The sequence below is a fragment of the Gossypium hirsutum genome, chromosome D13 (genome assembly GCF_007990345.1).
Source record: "Gossypium hirsutum isolate 1008001.06 chromosome D13, Gossypium_hirsutum_v2.1, whole genome shotgun sequence".
NCBI classification, from domain to species: domain Eukaryota; kingdom Viridiplantae; phylum Streptophyta; class Magnoliopsida; order Malvales; family Malvaceae; genus Gossypium; species Gossypium hirsutum.
The window spans coordinates 36,442,287-36,467,522 of record NC_053449.1 but is presented as its reverse complement, the minus strand read 5'-3'; positions in this window follow the sequence as shown (position 1 = coordinate 36,467,522).

Sequence of the window (25,236 nt, the reverse complement as noted above, 5' to 3'; positions counted from 1 at the left end):
TTTGCACTTAGACCTTACTTGCATACTCATCAATCCACTTTTAAGTCATGAAAGTTTTGCATATACTATCCTTGCTCTTGCATCATTTTTCCTAAGTTTTACTCGTCCACTAAACACTCTAAGTCTATCACTGTTCAATAAATCTTACGCATACGATTCACAGATAGGAACCATAGTGGAGACTCACTTGACACCCACTTACAGCAGCTTGAACGCCAGATCCAAACATCTAACTTGAAATGAGCAACCATCACTACTCAAATAACATAGAAACATCATCAAAACCCATTCATATACATTTTACCATCTTCTCAAACATTGACAACCCCAATACAAAGCCCATTTTTCCTTTTGTCTTACTATTCACCAAAGTTAACAGACTTACTCTTCAGGATTCCACATGTAGAACTGAAATACTCACCCAATATATGATGAAATCTCCTACTTCAGATCTGATCTTCAATTCTAGCTCAAAGATAGCAAATTGTATTCAACTTCCAAAGGAAGCATAAAGCAACATCCTAATGGGAGGAAGAAGAAAAACTCATTTTCTCAAGATCATTTAACTAATATATATTTACAGATAAGACTCATGTTCCCGAAGTGAAACTTGACACGTGTCATGCTCTTTCAAAAATATCTTCATTAATGGTCTACAGTTGTAAGTGCGATTATAAATAAGAATCCAATATGGACAATATCCAGTTACCTTAACCAAAGGGTTACAAACCACTACACTTACAATGCAACTAACACAGTAACTCTCATAACATGGCATACTACGCCTTAGGCGAGTACTCCTTCCCTAGTTGTAGACACCCGTTTTTATCCGAGCTCGATTGGAGGCCTATTAAAATTTTGTTCTCTTGGACCGTTTGAAGCCCACCCGGTTTTGGTCTATTTGAGACCTTTATTTTTTCTTTTCTGTTTTTCTTCTTTCCTTTTTGGGCCTTTCAAAGGCCCAAATTATTATTATCGTCACTACTATTACTATTATTAAATACTATTATTATCATTTTTTACAAATAAGCAAGATTAAAAAATATATAAACATGAAAAGAAAATTAAAAAGGAGGAGTTTTTTCATTAATTTTGTTCTTAAAAAAAAGGTTTAAAAAAACACAACAACTACAAGCATTGTATTTCCTTTTTTTTCTTCTATCCTTTTTTTTTCGCCATAGGCATGTCATGAGGGATTGGATTTTGGGTTCCGATGAAGGGGACGTCACCAGACCATCGGTCCTTCGCCCCTAGGAGCCCCCAAAATTTTCATTTTTTCCTTCCCCTTTCTAAAATAAAGGTTTTTAAAAAAAACTTGATTTAGGAAAAGTTGTAATTTTTAAAAAAAAAACAGAGTTTAGATTTTGATAAATAATATTTTATTTTATTTTAGTTATTTTAAAAGAAAATTTAAATTTTTAAAATAAAGTTTTAATTTTGTTTTCAACTATTTCAAAGTAAAAGCTTTAATCTTTAAGAAAAATAGTGTTTTTTTAAAAATAAAAGAGAAAGTTTAGATTTTGAAAAATAAAAATATAGTTTTTTAGTCATTTTAAAGGAAATTGTAAAATTTTAAAACAAAGTTTTATTTTTTTTGAAACTATGTAAAAATAAAAACTTCAAACTTTAATAAAATTAGTATTTTTTTAAAAAAAAAAAGGAGAAAGTTTAGATTTTGAAAAATAAAAATATGTTTTTTTAAGTCATTTTAAAGAAAAGTTTAAAATTTTAAAACAAAGTTTTAATTTTTTTTTAACCATTTTGAAATAAGCTTTTGACTTTTAACAAAACTAATATTTTTTTCTAAATAAAACTTTGATTTTGCAAAAAACATCAAAAACATTCCGGCCACCGTACACAGCGGCTCCACCACCGGAGGCCGAAGAGCCATTGGGCTCTCCGGTGGTGGAGCCATGGCCAACATAGAAGTTGGAAGAGAAAGAGGAATAGGTTTTTTTTATAGGTGCCAAAAATGGGTAATTTATTCTCACCTTCTTACTTTTTAAATTTACAAAAAATACCTCATTTTTTGCAGCACCGCCCTCGCTCTCTGACCTATTTACACCCGTAACCTTTTTATTTATTTAAACATTCAATTTAATCCGAAATTTAAAAATTAAAAAAAATTTAATTGCTACATCAATCATCTGTCTTCCACATTTCTTTATCTTTTAGTCCTAAAATCAAGTTATGTCATTTTTTTCCATCTTTAATAAATAATTTACACTTATATCTTCAATTTCACTTGCATTTATACTTTATATATTTAATGTTAATTATGCACTATATTTTAATGTTTTATATTTATTCACACTTGTATAATTTTTATTTATTCTTGTTTCATTTTTATTTATTTTCATGTCTATTTATATTTTTTTACACATTCCCCTTACATACATTTTAATATTATTTATTTATGTTACCTTGAATCTTTTATTGTATTATGAACAAGGTGTAATATTGTTGTTATTATTATTATCATCATGTTAAGGTCTTATTTATTTCATTTTTCTTTTTATTATTGTCATTTTGAAAGAGTTTTAATTTTTCATTAACTTTAGCCAATTTAATTAATTTTCCTATTTTATTACTATCCGTTTAAAAGATGGAACTTTAGGTCATTTTTCCATTCTATAATTGTTGACATGAAGTTAGTTAAGTAGGTATTATATTTTAATGAAACCATAAGGTTTTTACATTTGGATTTAGGTTAGTCCTTAAGATCTTAAGATTTAGGTTCGTCTTTAAGATCTTACCTACCATTTACCTTAGAAAAATTATAAATAATATGTAAGATTTTTTTTAGGGTTTTAAATTAGTTTTAAATATCGTATAGGATTAGAATCTTAAGTTAATATGTAAATTTTTTAGGACTTTATTCAAGATTAAAACTAAAGATTTTTGTAGGTGAATTGTAAATCATGAGTACGTCTTTCTAAGTATTTTATTTTAGAAATTTTTTAAGAATGCTAATAAATGTTATTTAAGATTTATTATTTAAGGATTTTGATGAATTTAAATCTTAGATCAAGAATTTTAAAGTAAGATAAATCATAAAATCGACATAGGATACTTTCGTAAGATCTTGATAGCTTCAATGTTATTAACTAAATCTTTTAAAAATAATAACAATAAAAGATCGAATAAGTTGTAGATGTATTTTAATATTTCTCTTAATTCATTGGTAATTTCTAGGTTTTTTTAGAATTCTAAAATAGAATTAATTTTAGGAATTGAAGGTATTTTACTAGAATTATTTAGGTATCCTTTAGGGCTCCTGTTAAAAGTAAAAATCTCTAATTTAAATTTCAGATTAGATAAGTTTGGTGAACACATCTTAATCGAACTACAAGTAAACCGGAGGTGTTTCCTTTACAGTTTTTATTTAATATCTTCATAAGATTTTAGCTTAGATTAAGACATTCATATGCTTAAATAAAAAAAATCTAGCTCTTAAGACCCCGTAGGACTATCCCCGAATAGGTGTTATAGGGGTGTTATAACCTTCCCCATACGTAACTGTACTCCCGAACACGAAATTTGGTGATAAGATCGAGTCTAGATTTTTAGGATTTTTTCGTATTATTAATTCTAGATTTTTAGATGATATGTGGCTAACCAACCTAGCCCTAATTGGTTAGTGGTGACTCTACGTAATTTAGTCCTTCCATGTCTAGCTTTGCTTACTAGGCCTCCCTACTCTTATGTAGACAATGTTATGACACCTAGGCAACTCCATTGGGGACGTTAGTGAGTTGACTTACTTAGGTTTAAGAGCTAGGTTTCTTAGTACTTGTGCATATTAGATTTATTTATTCGGACATAAATTTGTTTAATTGTCTAATGTCGTTTTAAATTGTTGAATATGTGTTAAACATTGATTTATTTGTTCATTTCATTTACTTATCCTTTTTTAATATGAATTCCAATGTGTTTGTTTATTCTTTTATCGATAAAATTGATTAATGTGTATGTCGGTTGTACCGTCGTGGGGCGGCTATAATTATAATTCATGTTGCATTTTGCTTTCGATCCTACACCCGAGCCTATCCCGTTTAGGAGGAGTAGCCTTAGGCTTTCATGTGACAATATGTCACCACATAAGTTTAAGGACTACTCCATGGTTAAGATGGACATAGATGTTCATGTAGCAAATGCTACCATGTACACTATGAAAGTCTCACCACTCAAGGGCCAACCCTTTTTAAAAGGGGAACGCATCCCTATGGGTGTCATATTTAAGTCTTGGGTTCCCCGTGCATTATAGTCAGCCATAAGCCAACATGTAATGACCATTTTAAATGTGAAACCTAGACATAAGAGTTGTACCTTACCCCTCAAAATAATACCCTATAGGACTTCAGGAGCATTTATTCGTATGTTTTGTGTTTGAATTTTTTTTCTGCGCAATGCTTTATGATTTAATTTCTCATTTTTTCAATTGACTTTATTTTTTTACTGAATTTGTTTTTCTTGTGTCTATGTCTCTGTAACACCCCAAACCTAGCCTAGAAGTTAGGCCCGAATTTGGCGTGTCACATTGAAGTGTTTTTCGAAAATCATGTTTTCATTAAAAACCCTTCTTGAAATTTCAAACTTCTTGCCATTTAAAACTTGTATAAAACCTTAGTTTGCGTTTATTTATTTTCAATCGTGGTTTATTAAAAAGTTATTACCTTCAAAACCTTATTATTAAAGAAAGCTTAATTTAAAGCAAATGATCTAAGAGAATGTGATATTTAAAAATTGAGGTGCGGAAACGTAATGTTAGAAAATAGTTATTGTTTTGGAAAACCGTGTTCTACTTCTAGCAGATATAAATCACAATCACATCAAATCCCAAATTTAAAATCCAAAAATTATAGAGGCCTTATTACAACCCGAATCAAAATCAAATTGCTTAAGTAAATGAGCAAAACAGAATAAAACAAGTTCAGTTGTGTGGCCCTCTCCGAGTCCCTCACAGCTCTGAACCGTCTAACGCTAGGGATTACCTGAAAGGTTAGAAACGGGGTGAGTTTACGAAAACTCAGTGTGTAATCCCCTTATTAAAGAAACAGAATCAGTGTAGGCCTGAGCCCTTAACAGTAATAGTATCAGTGTGGGCCTTAGCCCATTACGATAATGATGGCAAATAGCCTTAGCCTCCATCAGCCTCGGTTGGGCCTGAGCCCATATCAAATATTACATAACACATAGATCTGGGCTTAAGCCCATCTCAATATCAGAATCAGTATATGCAATGCATAAATACCCATACCAACCCTGCGCTCCATCTTCTGTCCAACCCTACACTCTTGTAGGGATTAAATCGACCCACCCATCCCTACACTTGTTAAGTGGCACCGGTTGCGGCACTAACCAATATTGTAGCAGAGCTGCCAATCACATAATCGGCTTAAAGCTATCGGTTGGTCCCCAATCGTCTTATGCGACCCGTACGACCCTCACATATCAATCACTTGCTCTAAACAAGATCCCAACCCCATGCAGTATTTTTGTATACAGTATGCCATGCTCAGAATCAATCATATCGATCACAGTTAAGTCAATCAAACCATATCACAAATCAGTCATTTACCTTGGAGGGGTAAAATAATCATTTACCCTCTAAAGGCATTACGGTCATTTAATAACCTTTTCGAAGGTCTACAGTCGCCTCGAGCGATACAGATAACCTAAATGGTCATAACAGTGTAAATGGGCCCAAGGCCCATATTCGGCCAAAGTGGGCCCACACGCTCGTATGGCCCATTTAGCCCAATTTCAGTCACGGCTATACGAACTACATAGCTCAGTCAAGTATTTCCCACTTAACGTGGATTTTATCCGTGTGGGGCCCACGAGCCCTTTGGGCCCACACGACCCATTTCAGCCCAACGTGGCCCATAACGCCCCAAGAGCACGAGAACGCTCGTGGTGGCCTCTACAGTCTAATCCATGTTGTAACAGCCCAAAATTGACCTTAGTCGGGAAGTGGTTTCGGGACCACAAAACCGAGTCATAAAAATAATTAATTTCCATATTCTATGCTTATTATGTGTGTACATGAGTATGTGGAAGTTTCATTCTCCAATTTTGCCAATTGCATGAGAAATTATTAAATAGGGATCGATATGAGACATGGTGAAAATATGATAGGCTAATTTAAAATGGTCTATTAATGCATGTTGCGAAAATGATGGGTTTGCATGTCAAATTACCCAAAATTTGAGCTAGCGGTTGGCCATGCTATGGGTGGAAACATGTTGGGAACATGTTGGCCTAGTGAGGTATGTAGGAAAAAAATAAAATAAGAAATATGGGTAATAAAGAAAGGAAAAACAAAAAAATGAGTGGTTGTTTCCCCCCCCCTTATTGCCGTGAGCTAAAGAAAGGAAAAGAAAAATTTTGTTCATCCTTTTTCATCCTCTTTTGACCGAAAATTCTAAGGGAGGAGGAAGGAGTTCTTGCTTCATGTTTGGTTTGGAAGAGAATTAGGAGGAAGTTTGGCCATGCATGTAACTAGATTGAGGTATGTTTGATATTATTCTTTGAGATTCATGTATATTTTAAGTTGTAAGTTTGAAATCTACCTAGCCATGGTTCAAACTTTGTTAAATGATGGAGATGATATTCGGCCATGCATGTTACATTATTGGTTGGTATTTTGATGTTTGATGTTGTGGTGATGAGGCATGAAGATGAGTTAAGATTCGGCCTAGGTGGAGTTGTGTTAATGCCATTGCATGCTAAATATGAAGCTTGTTAATGATGCATGTGATGGTGGATTGATGATTCTTGAATCTCTTTTTTTTAGCATTTTTGAGTGAGCACATATGTGCATTGGTTGCTAGATGGGGAAGAATCGGCTAGCAAGTTGTGTGCTAAGGCCGAATATAATTTTTGTAGGTTAATGAGTAATGCATGTGCTAAATTGATGGAAAGGGAGAGGATGCTTTACTAGTGTATAAATGATATAAAGATTTTAGAAATTATTTTTGGTTAGGTGTATGTATGATTAGGTATATTCGGCCATATGAGTAAATATGTATAGATGATGTTAAATTTGATTATGTATAATGGGCCATATAGGGTACACATTGTGATATTAACTTTGATTCTCCATAATTGATCAAGTGGGTGATTAGTAAGGGTGATTGCCGAATATACTAACATACATATGCATGTGTAATTGGATTGTAAATAATTAGCAAGGCGGTTAAACTAGTTGATTTATTGATTAAGCTCAAGGAGTTAAAGGAGGAGAATCGAGCAAAGGCAAAGAAAAGATCATCGAGTAGCCGAGTTGGAACCATCTTACCCAACACAAGTAAGTCATTAAGCATATCTTTGGTATTGATTTAAAGGATCGTAATACCTATACCATTGTGTTTAATGAGATGAAATGTATACAAATGTATATGTAAGTAGAGATGAAATTTGTCGAATGTAAAAAGGAAGTGAAGCCTATTGAGTGGCTGGTTTTCGGCACTAAGTGTGCGGGCAATAAGTGTTCACGGTCATGAGATTGGCACTAAGTGTGCGGGTTTAAATTGTACAGCACTAAATGTGCGAGTTTAAAGTACATGGCACTAAGTGTGCGCGGTTGATTATTAAGCACTATGTGTGCGAACCCAATATATATTTTCTATAAATTATTTACATTAAGGGTGCGACCTTACCGAGTCGATTTTGGACAGCGGGAAAGGTAAGTGTGCGAACTTGAAATGCATGGCACTAAGTGTGTGAGTTTAAAGTGCATGGCACTAAGTGTGCGCGGTTGATTATTAAGCACTATGTGTGCGAACCCAATATATATTTTCTATAAATTATTTACATGAAGGGTGCGACTTTACCGAGTCAATTTTGGACAGCGGAAAAGGTAAGTACCTTGAGTTCATGGCTAATAGGCGCTATGTTTATATTTGGAGTTGAGCTTGGTAAGTTTTGAACCTATGTGACGATTATAGTTGAAGTCACGTACATAAGGTTCATTGTGGAATAGGTGAAAGTTCGTTTAATTGTATGATTATAACGAAAATAAAATGATGTATGAAAGGCCAATGTAGGACTTGGTATGAGATTGAACCATAGGGTTTAAGGAACTATGGTATAGTTTGGTATGGATGGAGTACTTAACCTCATTTCATTGTTTCCTGTTGTGATAATTTTATTAATGGATGGTTGTGGAATGCTTATGGCTTACTGAGTTATATACTCATTCGGTGTTTGCTTGTCACCTATTCTAGGTTTCTTGGACTCGTCTCTTTTTGTGTGATCGTGCCGTCGTCGAAGTCATCACACCGGCTAGCAAGTTTTGGTACTTTCTTCTTAGTCGGCTTAGGAGAACATTTCGGCATGTATAGGCTATTATGTTGTGTTTGAACTTTGGTATGTAAACTTTTAGCCATGCGAAAATGGCATAAATGTTCGGTTGGGTTTGGTTTCATAACGATAGGTCGTAAATCTTGATAATTCGACCTTTTTATGCCATATGTCATGGTTGATTATTTTGGTGTTAAAATTCATGATATGGCAATAGTGTAGTAGGGGGATGTTTGACAATGATTAGCCTTTGGCATGGCTAGTCATGATCATAATTTGTGATATGTATGACGAATTACTAGTTAGATCAAGGAGAAATCACGAAATGGGCATAGTTGCTTTCGTAACAGATGCTGGCAGCAGCAGTGACGTGAGATTGAAAAATCACTAAAAATATTAGGAGTGGAATTAATTGATGAATAAATTATAATTAGGAGTGGAATTAATTGATGAATAAATTATGTATTCAAAGCTCGATGAGTCTATTTTCATATAGAAGCAACGAAAAGATCATATGGACAGTATGTTAAGAGATATTCAGGTTCTCGTGAGACAGGGCCAGAACGGTTTCTGGATTCCCTGTTCCGACTTTGGAAATTCATTATAAATTAACCAGAGACAATTAGGAGTCATACCATATATGGATAGATTCCTCTCTGAGTCTAGTTTCTATAGAAACAAACGGAATCAGTATTGAAGCTCTGTGCAGGGAGATATCCAGGTCGTAATGCGCAAAGGTCAGTGTAGTCGATCCCTGTAACATGGGAGACTTTGACTAATAAACTGTACTAATTGGCCTGACCAAAAATTCTAGAAAAAAATATGTAGATGGGCATATGAGTCTAGTTTCAGGGAAAAATCACGAAACTGATTTTCGAGTTGTGAAACTCAAGATATGATTTTTAAAGCGACTAGTACGCAGATTGGCAGTGTCTGAGAAATATTTTTATAAAGGGTTTAAAGTCTGCTAACACCTCGTGTTCGACTCCGGTGTCGGTCTCGGGTTCGGGGTGTTACACATGTTTCGTGGGCTCAATTCACCACATGAGCATTCACATGCCTATGTGGCCTTAATCGTTGTATTCCCAGCTTTTCGGCTTTTACCGTGTTACAGTCAGATTAGGGTGTGTACACACCTGTTTGCAAACACTTGCCAAAAACTCTTGAGGACCAACCTACATTCATTCCAACCTTTAGTTAGTTAACTGACGAATCATGTTAACCACTTCTTAACTTTTAGCCCAAAAATACACCACCTTACCTTGATTGAATGAGGGTGTGGCTTAATCCTCTAAGATCGTTAACCCAAAATTGATCACATGCCTTGTCGAGAATCTGAATTATAAACAGATCTTGTTAGCTAGGGTCGATTGAAAATGTGGCTTAAATCCACGAATACCATCTTCTTAACCAAAAGAATATTCAACTTTTAGAAAAGTTTAAGGAAACCATATTTGAATGGAAAGAGAGAATACAACCACTTACCGCCTTGTCAGAAATACTTGCAGAACCGAAACAGAGAGGGGAAAGTGTTGAGTTTCAGCTAGAGTAAGAACCACCCGAAGAAAAGAATAATCTGAATCGAAAAGGGATGGGAGAACTTTCGGCCACAAGCCAAAAAGGAGGAAGAGTCCTAAGGGCTAGGGCAATAAATTTGGCCGAAAGAATCAATAAGCAAGAAAGGATGAAACAAGTAGTTGGCCGAACTTGTAAAGAATAGAGAAGAAGATGAGGTTTCGGCAGATGTTGGTACAAAAGAAGGGGAGAGGAATGGACTTGAAAATAAAATAGTTTAATTTACCAGAATGGTAGGAGTTAAATACCCAAAATGCACAAATGGCCATTTGTAAATTCGGCACAAGAGAGCAGAGAAAGAAAAGAGCCTTCACAATTTCAGAAACCGATGACAAATTGACCAAAACTGAGAGAAAACCCCTCAGCCGAATTTCCTAAGGCCTTAGAGTCCAATTCGGCCACTACTCTCCTCTCGCTTCAAACTCCTTGAAAATCTCCACAAATCAAATTTCATCAAGCTCATGAATAGGAAGAAGAAGAATGACTAGTAGAGATTTTCCCTATGGCAATAGAATCGATTAGGATTTTCTTTAAGTATGAATGAAAAATGAAAACAAAACTTTGTAAGCTGAAAAAGTTTTCGAACCTTCTATGAAAGAAAATTTTTATATTCAAGTATATTTACGACAATGTGCCGCAATTTCGATCATTCATTTATTCATTCATCCATTCATTCACTCATTCGCTCATTTGTTTATTCAGAAGCATTATTTTTTAAAAAAGAACATTTTTTATGAAAAATCCAAATAATTTTCTAACTTTGGAACTAAATGTCATTTGAAAAAGGACCAAGGATAGTTCACTGATATAACATCAGCTCAAAAGCCAAGAAGATGACGGAAGAAGAATTAGCACGCATGGCCAAATTGGAGGAACAGATGGAAATGATGATGGAAATAATGACTACAATGGTCAAAGGCAAGGCCAAGCTAGGAGAAGGAAGCAGCACTTTGGACAATCCAATTCCTTTTTTAGGTGATACAGGGGTATATTGTGAAGATTTACCACTTCAAGCGCCAGGTGTGGCTATTCAAATCCCAAGAGTAAACGAGTTACCTACAAACGAGGAGCTGAGAGAAGTGGATAAGGGAAAGTCAATTATAGATGAAGCAGCTCATAAATTCAGCCTAATTGAAGAGCGTTTGAAAGCCATCGAAAGATTAGACACCTTCGGATCTATAGAAGTAGAAGGCATGTGTCTAGTATCTGATGTGGTTGTCCTACTAAAATTCAAAGCTCTTGACTTTTAAATTTTCAATGGCAGTCGTTGCCCCATTACTCACATCGCCATGTACTATAGGAAAATAGTTGCTTATTCCAAAGATGGGAAACTACTAATGCACATATTTCAAGATAGTCTAAACGAATTTACGGCTTGCTGGTATGTAAAGTTGGACAGTAGCTAAATTCAAACTTGGGAAAAGCTTGCACGGGCATTTATTGCTCAATACAAGCATATTGTAGACATGGCCTAGACTGCCTAACTCTACAGAACATGAAAATAAGTCAAATAAGAGTTTTAAGGAATATGCACAATGGTGGAGGGACTTGGCATCACAAGTATAGCCCCCGCTTACAGAAAATGAGACCATTGTTATGTTCGTTGGTACGCTAAAAGGTATATACTACAATAGGATGAAAGGAAAGGCCTCTAAAACCTCGCAGATATGGTATTATCTAGAGAAATGATAGAAAATGCATTGAAGTCGAGCAAATTAGATAATCCTTTAAGCACGAAGAGAGTTATTGCTAGGAAAAAGAAGTAGAAACGCAAACAATCACACCAGGCGGATACCCACAGTTTTACTTTTCATACCCGAGCCCAATACCTCCACGTCCTCAATACCCAACTGTAAATGCTACCAATACTTTATTTTTATGTATCATCTACATGTACCCGTTACGAATCCCCCCATGTTAACTATGCCAACACGGTCCCCACAGACCCAAGCTCCATTAAGGCCACCACGGGAGAGGCCTGTGTTTGATCTAATTCCCATCCTCTACGCAAAACTTTTTCTAATTCTAGTGGAGAAGCACCTCCTTGTACCTACACACAAGGAACCAATGCAACTACCATTTCCAAAGTGGTATGATGCCAATGCTCGATGTGAGTATCACTCTCGCAGTTCAGGTCATATCATCGAGAACTGCTTAGCATTGAAATATAAGGTGCAAGATCTCAAAAGGGCAGGAAAGATAAATTTTAGTGCGAGAATACTCTGGATGTTAACACAAATCTGTTACCAAACCATAATCTAATAGTTAATGCTATAACTGAAGAAAAGTGCCTTCAAAGAGAAAAATGGAAGAAATCACAACCCTACTCAAATGACTCTTCGACATCTTGAGGAAGTCAAATCTAATTCACGCCGAGCAACCCAGGTCTGTAATGGGAATTGGTATGGATCAAATCTACAAATTCCAATAAAGAGCTTAATGACACTCTATCCAAGTTTGCCTAACGTTTAAGGAACATATATAGTGTCTCTTGGATTCTTTCCAACTAGAGATACAAGAGGGTGTTAAGACCAATGAGATAAACACATTAGATGCGAAACCTGTCACCATCATATATGGAAAGAAAACCCCTATTGAAAAAGAGTCTACCTTAAAGGTCGTACAGGATGATGTGTTGGTCATTAGGGTTCCCAGCCCTTTTAAGTATGGAGATGACCAACAAGTTCCTTGGAGATATGATTACGAGGTGGTTGGATCTAATGGCTCCAACATTTTAGAACTCAGTGGCATAACTTGAAGCGGGCGTTGTTACAAGCCAAACATAATGGGGGGAAAACTTCGCGGTAAGGAAGTTATTTCAGAAAATCAACCAGAAATTGACAATAAAGAATCCAATAAGGAAACGAGGGAGGACCAAAATGGAGAAGTCAAGAATGATGAAGTTAATGAATTTTTGTGTCTGATAAAGCACAGCGATTATAGCCTGGTCAAGCAGTTAAACAAAATACCAGCAAGAATTTATCTGCTATCACTACTTTTGAACTTAGAGCCACACAGGGAGGCTCTTCTACAAGTTCTAAAATAAGCTTATGTTGCTCACAACGTGTCAGTAGATAATGTCAGTCACTTAGCAGGGAGTATTTTAGCCCCAAATTACACATCTTTCAATGATGATGAAATACCCCAGATGGAAGAGGAAGTACCAAGGCACTAAACATCTCAGTAAAGTGTAAAGCCTATTCTGTGGCTAGGGTCCTGATCGACAATGGGTCATCGATCAACATCTTACCTTTGTTAACATTATCTAAGCTATCCGTGGACACCTCATACATGATATCGAGCCCTTTAATGGTTCGAGCTTTTGATGGCACAAAAGAAGCTTGATTGGCGAAATAGAGATTCTTTTGTTGGTAGGAGTCATTAATTTCCTTATTCACTTTCAGGTGATGGATATAACACCTTCTTACAGTATGCTATTGGGACACCCCTGGATTCATTCAGTTGGGGTGGTGCCATCATCCTTACACCAAATATTGAAATTTGTAGTCGATTAGAATTTATGCATCGTGCAAGGCGAATAGGACATGTTGGTAGCTAGCTTGCCAAATTATCCTTTCATAGAAATGGATGATGATGCAATAGAGAGTTTTTTCCAGACCTTTGAGATGGCCACTGCGTCTTATGTGGCAGAGGGAATGCGAGCCCCTAAACCTCACGTGCCACGAACAGTGAACATGTTATTTGCCCAAACAGTAGGGAAGGATTGGAAATTCACTTGGGTTTGGGAAAGGATTTATAAGGTATCTCAAAACCCAGTTTTGTTCCCACTCGAAAGGATATAAAATGGTTGGGATATAAGCCCACAAGGGAGGATGTCAAAAGGATGTGTAAAGAGCGGAGAGCAAAGAGGTTGGCCCTTATGGTTTGAAATAGGGTGGTGGAACCTTCTTTGATTTGTCCTCTACTATCTGAGACCTTTTACTTAGTGGGATTCGAGACTAGGAAAGGACCCCGATCAAGTTAATGATTAATGGAGATGTAGTGAATCTAAACATGATTAACAATAGGGTGCCGATGTCAAGAGACTAGGTTGGCTACGACCCTTTCACCTTGGACAACTGGCAGTTCAGACTGTTACCTGCTATCCTTGAGTCCTTTGAGATGTAATCATTTTTAAGAGTTTTTATATCAAAGTTCAATATCGTTCAGTTAATTTAATTTCCTTCAAAAATCAATGTAAAACTGTTTTATCTTTAATTAAATCAAATTTGGATCATGTCCTTAGTCACTTTTATTCATTCAATCGTTTTCATTCATATACCAATATACATACTCGTTATTATTTTTGGAATATACCTCATGAATTGATAAATGATCCAAATGACATCTTTGATTCAAACTCTCATAATTATGTTCACTATAACAATCATGAGATAGAAGAGCTGGAATTTGTACTAGATGAGTTTTTTAGGCTAGTTGAACAACAAAAGAAGCTTATAGAACCCCACTTAGAGGGAACATATTTGATCAATCTGGGTGATAATGAGGTAAGAAAGGAAATTAGGATTGGAACCACTTTTATCCCAGAGTAAATTCAATTGATGAAATATCTAATCATTGAGTTCTCGGATATGTTTACATGGTCATACCAATATATGTCGGGTTTGGACACTAATATCGTGGAACACATGCTACCTTCAAAATCAGATTCTAAGCCTGTATACCAGAAGTTGAGAAGGATGAAACCTAAAATGTTATTAAAGATTAAAGAAGAGGTCAAGAAAAAATTTGATACGGGATTTCTAGAAGTAGCTAAATACCCAGAATGGGTGGAAAATATTGTACTAATGCCTAAAAAGGATGGGAAAGTCAGAATGTGCATCAATTATAGAGATTTGAATCGAGCCAGCCCCAAGGATAATTTTTTGTTACCTTATATAGACACACTAGTGGATAACACTACTAAACATTGTGTTTTCTCTTTCATGGATGGATTCTCATGGTATAATCAAATCAAAATGGCAATGGAGGACATGGAAAAGACCATGCTCATCACGACCTAGGGAACTTTTTGATACAGGGTCATGCTGTTTAGCCTAAAAAATGATGGGGCCACGTATTAACGAGCAATGGTGACACTATTTCATGACATGATGCATAGAGAGATTGAAGTTTATGTTGACGATATGATAGCAAAGTCCGCTAAAGAGGAAAGTCATGTGGAAAACCTCCGCAAACTATTTGAAAATTTGAGAAAATACAAATTGAGGTTGAATCCAGCAAAATGTGCTTTCGGGGTAAAGTCAAATAAGCTGTTGGGTTTCCTAGTGAGTGAACGAGGAATTGAAATAGATCAAGAAAAGGTTCGAGCAATTCAAGATTGGACACCCCCTAAAACTCAAAAGGAGGTAAGAGGTTTTTTGGGACAGTTAAATTATGTGTCTCGTTTTATCTCACAGTTGAAGGATAAATGTGATCCTATCTTCAAGCTCTTACGTAAGGATAGTGATGGTGAATGGACTAAAGATTTTCAAAAAGTGTTCGAGAAAGTAAAAGAGTATTTGCCTAAGCCACTAATTTTGATTCCCCCGATGCCAAGAAGACCTTTGATTTTCTATTTGGTAGTGCTAGATAATTCCATAAGTTATCTTTTGGGGCAAGGAGATGGTTCAAACAAGAAAGAGCACACAATCTATTATCTGAGCAAGAAGTTCATGGACTATGAAGCCAAGTATTCCCATATGGAAAAGATGTGTTGCGCTTTATCATGGACCACCCGTCGACTAAGGAAATACATGTTGTATCACACCACCCTCCTCATCGCAAAGTTAGACACTTTGAAGTACATTTTCAAGAAGCCAACATTTTCAGGGAAAGTTGCTCATTGGCAAGTGGTTTTTTTCGAGTATGACATCATCTACGTATCCCAAAAAGCTATAAAAAGAAACATTGTTGCTGAATTTCTAGCGGATTGCACAAAAGAGGAATACGAGCCCATAAGTATTAATTTCCCAAATGAAGAGATCATGTCAATTTTGAAGTGCGAAGAAGAAATTTTGAGGGTGTATTTCGATGGAGCATCCAACATGATCGAGCATGGGATTGGGTTAGTACTAATCTTCTCAAGTGGCCAGTACTTTCCCGCTATAGCTAAACTGATGTTCACCTGTACGAACAATGTAGCTGAATAAAAGGCATGCATTTTGGCACTTCAGATCTCCATTGAGAAAAAGATTAGGGTTTTTAATTTTTTTGGTGACGCAGTATTAGTTATTTACCAATTAAGAGGAGAATGGGAAACAAGGGATTCCAAGCTGATTCACCATCAAACATATGTGCATGGACTGATCAAAGAGTTTGATGATGTTTAGTTTTGTCATTTGCCAAGAGAAGAAAACCAGTTAGCAGATGCATTAGCTACTCTAGCCGCCATGTTCAAAGTAGGATCCAAAACAGAAGTGCAACCTATACAGCTAAGGGTCAAGGACTTATCGGCCCACTGCGCGAGAGTAGAATTGGGAACAGATGGGAAACCGTGGTATGTTGACATTAAGTGATATCTGCAATACCAGCAATACTCGGATTGTACCTCAAAAAATGATAAACGAATAATTAAGACGCTGGCTATGGGTTTCTTCTTGGACGGTGAGTTTTTGTATAAAAGAGTACGTAACCAAACCCTGTTGAGATGTGTCGACACAGAAGAGGCAAATTAGATAATGAAGGAAATCCATTATGGAGTATGTGGAGCACATAGTAACGGACATATGTTGGCAAGGAAAATCTTGAGGACAGGATATTTTTGGTTGACTTTAGAACGAGATTGTTTAAATTATGCTCGGATATGTCATAAATGTCAAATTTATACAAACATTATTAACGCTTCTTCTAATAATCTTCATGTTTGGCCCCTCCTTAGTCATGCTCAAAGTGGGCATAGATGTCATTGTCCCCATATCACCGAAAGCATCAAACAGGCATCACTTCATGTTTGTAGTGATTGATTATTTCACCAAGTGGGTCGAAGTCGTTTCATATGTCAATGTAACTCAATTAGTAATCTGAAAATTTTTGAAAAAAGAGGTCATTTTTCGGTACGTTTTACCAGAAAGAATCATCTCAGATAATGCCAAAAACTTGAATAATGCCTTGATAGAAGAGGTTTGCACACAATTTAAGATCAAGCATCATAATTCTGCGCCATATCGTCCAAAAATGAATGGGGCAGTCAATGCTGCAAACAAGAATATCAAGAAGATCATTTCCAAGACAACAGATTTGTATAAGGATTGGCATGAGAAACTCCATTTTTCTCTCCACGCATACCGCACATCAGTGAGAACTTCAGCTAAAGCTACTCTGTTTTCATTACTGTATGGGATAGAGGCCATTTTACCTATCAAGGTTCAAATCCCATCTCTACAAGTGTTGAGGGAGGTGCAACTAAAGGAGGCTGAATGGATGCAAGAGAGATATGAGTAGTTAAATTTAATTGAGGAAAAGAGATTAGTAGCTTTATGTCATAGCCAGTTGTATCAACAAAGAATGATGAAGGCCTATAACAAGAAGGTGCGACCAAAGCAGTTCAGAGAAGGGGATCTGGTACTGAAGAAGATTTTTCCATATGTTTATGATCATCGGGGAAAATGGACACCAAAATGGAAGGGTCCGTATGTGGTGAAAAAGCTTTCTCTAGTGGAGCATTGATTCTCACTAAAATGGACAAAGACGAGATGTCAAACCCTATAAATTTTGATGTGGTGGAAAAATACTTTGCATAAAAACTAAGCTTGATTATTCTTAAAGAGTTATTCACATCGAGTAATATTGGCTTTTTATGTTTTGCTTTTCTTTGTTTGTCATGTTTGAGGTTACATTTTACCTTGGAATATTGCATTCTCCTTAAGGTTAATTACTTAATAAGTTGGCCATGTTCAAAGTGATGAATGGCATTTTTTGAAATATCCTTCACTTGAAGAAAATTCCATCCTCTGTTAACCACTTTGGGCCATATTGTTTGTGCAAAATTACCCTTGCGGAAGGATCACCCTCCACGTTGGAAGGCATTTTGTAAGGTTTTGGGTATGGATTGATGATTTTACAACATTGTGAGACAAACATGAGATTATGCATAATTTAAATTGAAAAGATGGATGCATTCCAAGAATGGCCTTGTGATAAGATTAACCTTATTTTGAAATGATAAATGGCATCCTTTTGTTCTCCCCGTCACTTAAAGAAAATTATATCCCTTGCTACCCTATTTTAAGCCTGATGTATCTTCTTTCTAAACATTAATTAACGTCATCCATCAAACATCATGGATTAACAAGAAATATCATGAAAAATGAAAGTAAAATTTTAAATTCTTGATCTCATTCCGAAAAAAGAAAAAAATAGGGAAAGCGAATAAGAAACAAAAAAGAAAGGAAACAGGAAGGAGCAAGAGCGAAGAAAAGTGATTGAAAGATGGAAGGAGCAATCAAAAATTCAAAATAACTCATCATGGTTTTTATACTCTTTCACATACTATATATTTTAGCCTGGAAAACTTTTCTCTAATTGACTCTTAACGCTTAGACCACGTTACAACCCTTAAAAGACCATTTTGATCGAATATGTTTGTTCAAATCTTTAAAAAGCTTAAATTTAATATTTTATAACTAAAAGAAACTTAAAAATAGTATTGTACTAATTATTTAAGGGTGTCAAGGTCGTTATCTGGCCCTAATTACGTCTCTAGTTGTAAGAATGAAAAGTTTGAAATGATAACTTACTAAATTTATTTCATTTGTAGTTACTATAACTGAATCTTGAAAGTGTGCTCCCATCCTCCCGTGAGTTTTGTCATCGGTATCTCTTACGTGTTATACAAGTTTACACAAGTTTGAGTCAAATTCACACTTGATATCAGCTTGTTTTAGGTGAAATTGCTAAATTTATTTGTAGCTTTTAGTATTTTAAGAGTTTTTTTAGTTAGTGTTAGGTTTGTGCAATTTTAGTTAAAATATGCTTATTATGTTTAGTAGTGATTATCCTCGTTGGTTTTTAGAAGTGTAATTGAAAATAATTAATTACCTAAATAAACTTATATTATATTTCATCAGAATTTGACTTAAACTTTATAAAAAAAAACAATTAGATGAATAATTTGTTTGGTGAGTATGAAACACTAACAAGGAGTCGCTATCAAATTCTCAATCTCTCAACAAACTTATATTATATTTTATCAAAATTTGACTTAATCTTCTTTTAAATCTTCACTCCTATCCTATCCTATTCATAAAATATCACATACTTTAATCTAATATGTTTTTTCTTTCCCACTAAACCCTCATGGAATTTATTTTACTTCAACAGATTAAATATATTTTTAGTTCTTGAACTTAGCACTTCCTTCCATATTCGTGTTTAATTTTTTTACAAAATAATTCTCAAAAACTTTTTTGATCAATTAGTTGGATACTTTTATATTACACCATTTCATCTAACACCCTAAAAATTATAGCACATGATAATGTTAACATCACAATAATATCATCATTTAAACAATTTAAATATATGTGAATTTAATATATATAATTATAAAAAATCAATAAATGAACTGAGGACCATCAACTAATCCAAACCCATATATATAAAAAAAACTTTAAAAAAATAAATATACATATCATCATTATTGTTCTTCATTTTTTTTTCTATTTACCTTCTACTGCAACCATTGAACCAAAGCTTAAACAAACTCAAATGGGATGGGAACGAATCAAAACACATGGCTGAAAAGTAACGGTGGATCCTCCACCACCTAAAACCGAAACCCATCTCTTCAAAGAGAAACCACCCAAGGCCACCGCCACACACCCAAATCAAACCCATGGTTGAGTAGAAATCTTTATATTTCCCTAACTTTTTAAAGGTTTTCAAAATACAAAGGATTAAACGTTTAATTTAAGAAACAAATTCTTTGTTTTAGATTGATTTGGGTTTTTTAGAAACGAAATGAAGAAATGAAACTAATATTTAGATTAATTTAGGTGAAATTATAATTTTTTTAATTATATATATCTTAATTTTTATATTTTATATCTTTTTTAAAAGTTTTTATATTTTTATATTTTTTTAAAGATTTTTTTAGTTTTTTTGTTTTTACAATTTTCAAATGTTATCATAACATTATCATTGTTCCATGTCACAAATTCATAGTGTCACATGTCCAAAACTTAATGATGTTACAAAAAAAGTATTAAACTAGTTGATGCGAAAATTATTTTGATACAAATCATGGATAAAAAAAAATCCTAAGTATCAATTAGAAAAAAATTGTTAATTTAAGGGTTAAATATGTATTAAACCCTTAATTAATTTTTTAATAAAATATTTAGAATTATCTATAATCATTTCCTGAGCCAAAAAATTACATTTGAAGACCGACAACAACTGATACCTACCAAACGACTTAGGGTGAGTTTTGATGGGCGATTGGGTGCGGTGCGGTGCAGTGCGTTTAACTTATTTTTTGTCTCATGCTACAGTATCGCTACAGTATCTAATCTCACCGCCACCGCTATTTTTACACTAACCGCAAATAAACACACCGCCCATCCAAATCACCCTTAGTCAAATTATTTCAATATTTATGCACTTCATGGCCGCCGTACAAAAGCTTTACTTTTTTGCTGGAGTTATTTGAGATATAATGAGAATGATAGGGTTGAGTTAATGAGAATATTTCAAACTGAATCTTTTTATAAATTTGTCTGTACCATATTTATGTATTATTTTAAAATTTTAAGTGCACAAGAAACGTCCAACAATTTAAGTAGACAACTCTGTTGTAACTAATAAGTTGACTATTTTTTTGTTGGTACTAATAAGTTGATTTTATATATGGATCAAAAGGACTTATTGTTATTTTAAAACAAATTGGATTAAAATATTAAGTTGAAAAAATGATTTTTGGCAAAAACTTATGCTCACTTAAAATATATGTCCGTGTTGAGCTCGATTTAATTTTTTTTTAATTTTATTAATTTTTTATGTCAACATAAATATATGCATTTAATTATTTTAATTTTATATAATTAATCTAAGTAATTATTATTAAATATAATTAAAATATATAAAAATTATATTTATATAATGTTTAAAAAAATAAACATTTTGTATATCCATACTTCCTACCAATTTTTGTGTGATTAAAACAAACCTTTTGAATAATGCTAAAAGTTTATTTTTCGATCATTCTCTAAATGTTACTTGAATGAATATGCTTTGTTAATGCTTTTATAAATAGTGATAATGTAACATCCAAAGAATTAGGGGTTAGAATTCTTAGAATTTTTAGGAATTAAAAAAATTAGCATTATTGGTTAGAACTGGAATGATAATAATGTTGTTACCGGTGCAAACCGAACCGAGGCTAGACAGCCTACCTTAGCTTATGTTGTTAGAGGACAAGAAAATAGTGATAAGCCCGACGATGACACAGGTATTTTACCTTAGTAAATTTTAGGATTCGATCGTCTATAAAGTTTGTTAAAATAAATAATAATATATATATAGCGCAGTGGAAGCATGGTGGCTGAATAATTGATTCTATGACTAAGTGATTAGTAAACCAATAGGAAAAAAGTTTTGGGGACAAAATTTCTTTAAAGGATGGGAGAGTTGTAACATCCCAAAAATTAGGGGTTAGAATTCTTACCACTTTTAAGAATTAAAAATTAGCATTATTGGTTAGAAGCCTAGTAGGAAGTCTTGAGAACTTAGGTTCAAGTTTTATCAATTTGATCTTATCTCTTTAATTTTTTTTTGCACATATAGAACCTAGGTAACATGGTTTATGAATTTATTTGTGTGTGTTTTGAGCATGAATGTGAGCACTAGCCCAATGGTGAAGGCTTTCCTAAACTTCCCTTACATCCTAGATTCTATCCACACCACTCTTACCTATTTTTTGAAGATTTTTAGCCGAATGGGCTATGGTTCTTCTTCAACTCAACTCTCTAAGTCCTTCCCTAATTCTACTAAAATTCTCTATTTGTTATTTTATCAAATTGAAACCCTAACTCTCTCTATTTATACCTTATTTTTCTCTCAAAATTCTCTACTTCAAAACTCTTCTAAGCTCTTATGTTTTGTTGAAAAATATTCTTTAAAGTTTTGAAAATTCAATCCAGTCCTCATCAAATTTTCTTCCTCAAATTGTTAAAACTTGTGTCATTAGATCGTTGAGTTTCTATCAAGATCGGTAAGTACTTCTTCCTCTGCCAACTAGGACTTTTCAACTCTAGAAGACATCGCCATTTGATAAATCTTTCAATCCAACTAAAAATCTTTAACGTTTTTGCCAAAAACCTCCACAAATATTAAAAATACGTTTTTGATTCTTCAATTTTGTCAATTGAAATACCCTTGTAGGTGTTTGGATCAAACTTGAACGTGGGGTAGTCACTTGAGGTTACAGGAAAGTCAGGTGTATGTTCTTTTACAAAAAATCGGGTCAAAATTTAAAACTGCTCAGGCACACACGGCCTACCACACAAGCGTGTGGCTTGCTCGTGTGGTTTAAACGACCATGTTCCACTATTTTCCACTGCATCCACATTGCGCACATGGCCTGGACACACGGTCGTGTGGCTCATGCACCTCACCCCTTCGTATTGTTCACGACTGTGCGGATCCATCGCACACAACTTGAAGCCTCGCACATAGCCTAGACACACGGTCGTGTGGCTCCTGCACCTTCACCCCTTTGCATCACACATGGCTTGGGGCTTCACACAGAGGTTGGTCACACGACCATGTAGTCTTTGAAACTTAAATTTTGTAGTTTTGCCTTGTCTATAATTATTTTATGCAATTCAGACCCTGATTAGGTTTTAATTGCATCTAGAGAACTAGATTATGCAATTATGTCCTGGACTAAATTTAGAATGATTCAATATATGCATGAATGAATTTATGATTTTAATTGCTATTGATTGATTGTTTGATTCATGAAAGACTTCATCTCTATCAACGTTTTAAATGTCGAATGAGCGTCTCGTAAGCCTAAATGATTGAATTATTGACTGTTGGATATAATTGTGAATGATGTTGTTTGGCAACAGAATAGAATGTTGAAAGTATTAATGATTAAGTGAATGAACGCATTAAAAAATGATTGTATCGCATTTGCATTGGAGGGAGAATGGCAGCTCATATTGACTGTGAAATGGCCCAATATTACCCGGCCCAACATAGACAATAAAAACCAAATAAAATTATTAAAAGTCCAATGTCAATAAAGTCCAATTACAATGGGCAATTACAATGGGCCAAATTTATACAGCCCAATACCATAACCCAATTACAATAGTAGCTTAAACCCATTACCCAGACCCAAAATACTTTACATACAGCCCAATACCAGACCCGAATTAGCTAGCCCGGATACCCCTAGCCGAAATCACCTAAGCCCTAAAGACCAAAATCAGAAAACCCTAGCAGTAGCCCTTCCCAGCGCCGCAGCAGGGAAACCCTTTGCTCTTCCTCGCACGTGCACCACCACGCCTCCCAGCCACGCACGCCTCCGTACGGCCACCTCCGTACCTCCAGGTTGGCCGAATACCTGCAAAAAACACGCGGAAACAGCAGCGAATAGGGATATAACAGAATAAGGGGAGTATTTTCATTTTTTTTATTTTCTATTTTCTGTAAATCGGGATATAAAAATCCAACACAAACACTGTAAACAGATTCACAAACATCAGAAATAAAAGATTAAAAAAGGTTGTTGTTCTTTTTTTTAGATTCATTTGTTTATTTATTTATTTTATTTTATTATTATTGTTTTTTTTTAAGAATCGTTTTTAAAAAAAACTCAATAAAGAAAAAGGAAGAAGAAGGAGTTTATCGAACGCCCTGAGACCACCGTCGGAAGGCAGGTCTCCGCATTCGAGACCGGATTCGGAGGGGGGTTGTGGGCCTCTGTCTCGGTCCCTTTGGGGCTCAAAAGCCCAACCTCCTAGGTCGCCTGGAATCGGGCTTTAAAAGCCCTTCGTCGCGCTTCATCGGCCGTCGGACTCCATGACGGTGCGGCAAACGAGTGAACGACGGCGAGATGGCCGATTGTCGGAAGGACGAAGATTGAGAGAAAAGGGGTGTGCTTTTGAAGTTTTTTTCTCTGAAAACTGAAAAAATGAAATTTAAAAAAAAAAGGGTTTAAACAAAGTTTAAAAACGACGTCGTATTTGAACTTAGGGTTCAGAAGCTAAAACGAGTTTTGGACTTCTGACCCGCGACCCGACCCAGCAGTCCACAGGATCCGCGTGTTCGTGGTGAATGGACTTTTTGCGCGATTGGTCCCTCGGATTTTGCAGCATGGCGCGATCTGATCCTTTTTGGTTTTTCTGATTTTGGGCGGGGAATTTTGCTTCTGTTTCGATTTGGTCCTCAAACCACATACAGTCCCTTGCTCGAAACGCCACGTTTCGGGACTGGGGAATATTTCCCTGGAATTCCTTTGTGCTTTGAGCGTGTTTCATTTCAGTCCTTTGGCAACCTCTTTTATTTATTTGCTATTCGAGCCCCTGATTTTGTGTCTGTTTTCAATTCAGTCCCTAGTCGATTTAATTGTTTTTATTTATTTATTTATTTACTCATAAAAAATAGTTTATTTAATATTTCATTTAATTTTTATTTATTTGCTTAATTTTGATCAAACTTACATTAGGTTTTATTTTATTTATTTATTCACTATTTTAAATATTGATTTTGTTTATTTTAATTCTCACCATCATCTTTGCAATTTCATTCTATTAATTATTTATTTGTTATCTTCAAATGTTTTCAAATCTAAATCTATTATAATTGTATTTGTTTTGTTATTATATTAATGTTATTGTTATATTGTTTCTTACATTATTATTCATGCATTTCGATTTATTTGTATCAATGTTGTGTATATTTTATGATGCATATTATGTTATGGATTTTAAGTGTATGTTGTATATTCATTATAGGTCGTGTACGGTATTCTTTCTATTTTGAACAATTTCTTTTCAAATATAATCAAAATTGCACGCATTTGTTTTTTTTTTAAATTCCATTAATTCGTACTCCAAATTCAAAAGGGTAAAATTTTGAAAATAAAGGCAATATTCCGTATTTAGAAAATTTGAGAAGTCGTGTCCTAACTTACTGGGTTTCGATCTTTTTCGCGTTAAACCTAAATAATCGAATATCCTTTTTAAATTAAAATAAATGAGGTTTAAGTAAAATAACAAAAGGCAAGCTTACTCTCAAAAATACGAGGTGTCGTGTCCTAACTTACTGGATGTGACATCTTGTTACTTCGAGATAAGGAGGTATTTTCCATTTTGATTTATTCGAGTAATTTTAAAATAACGC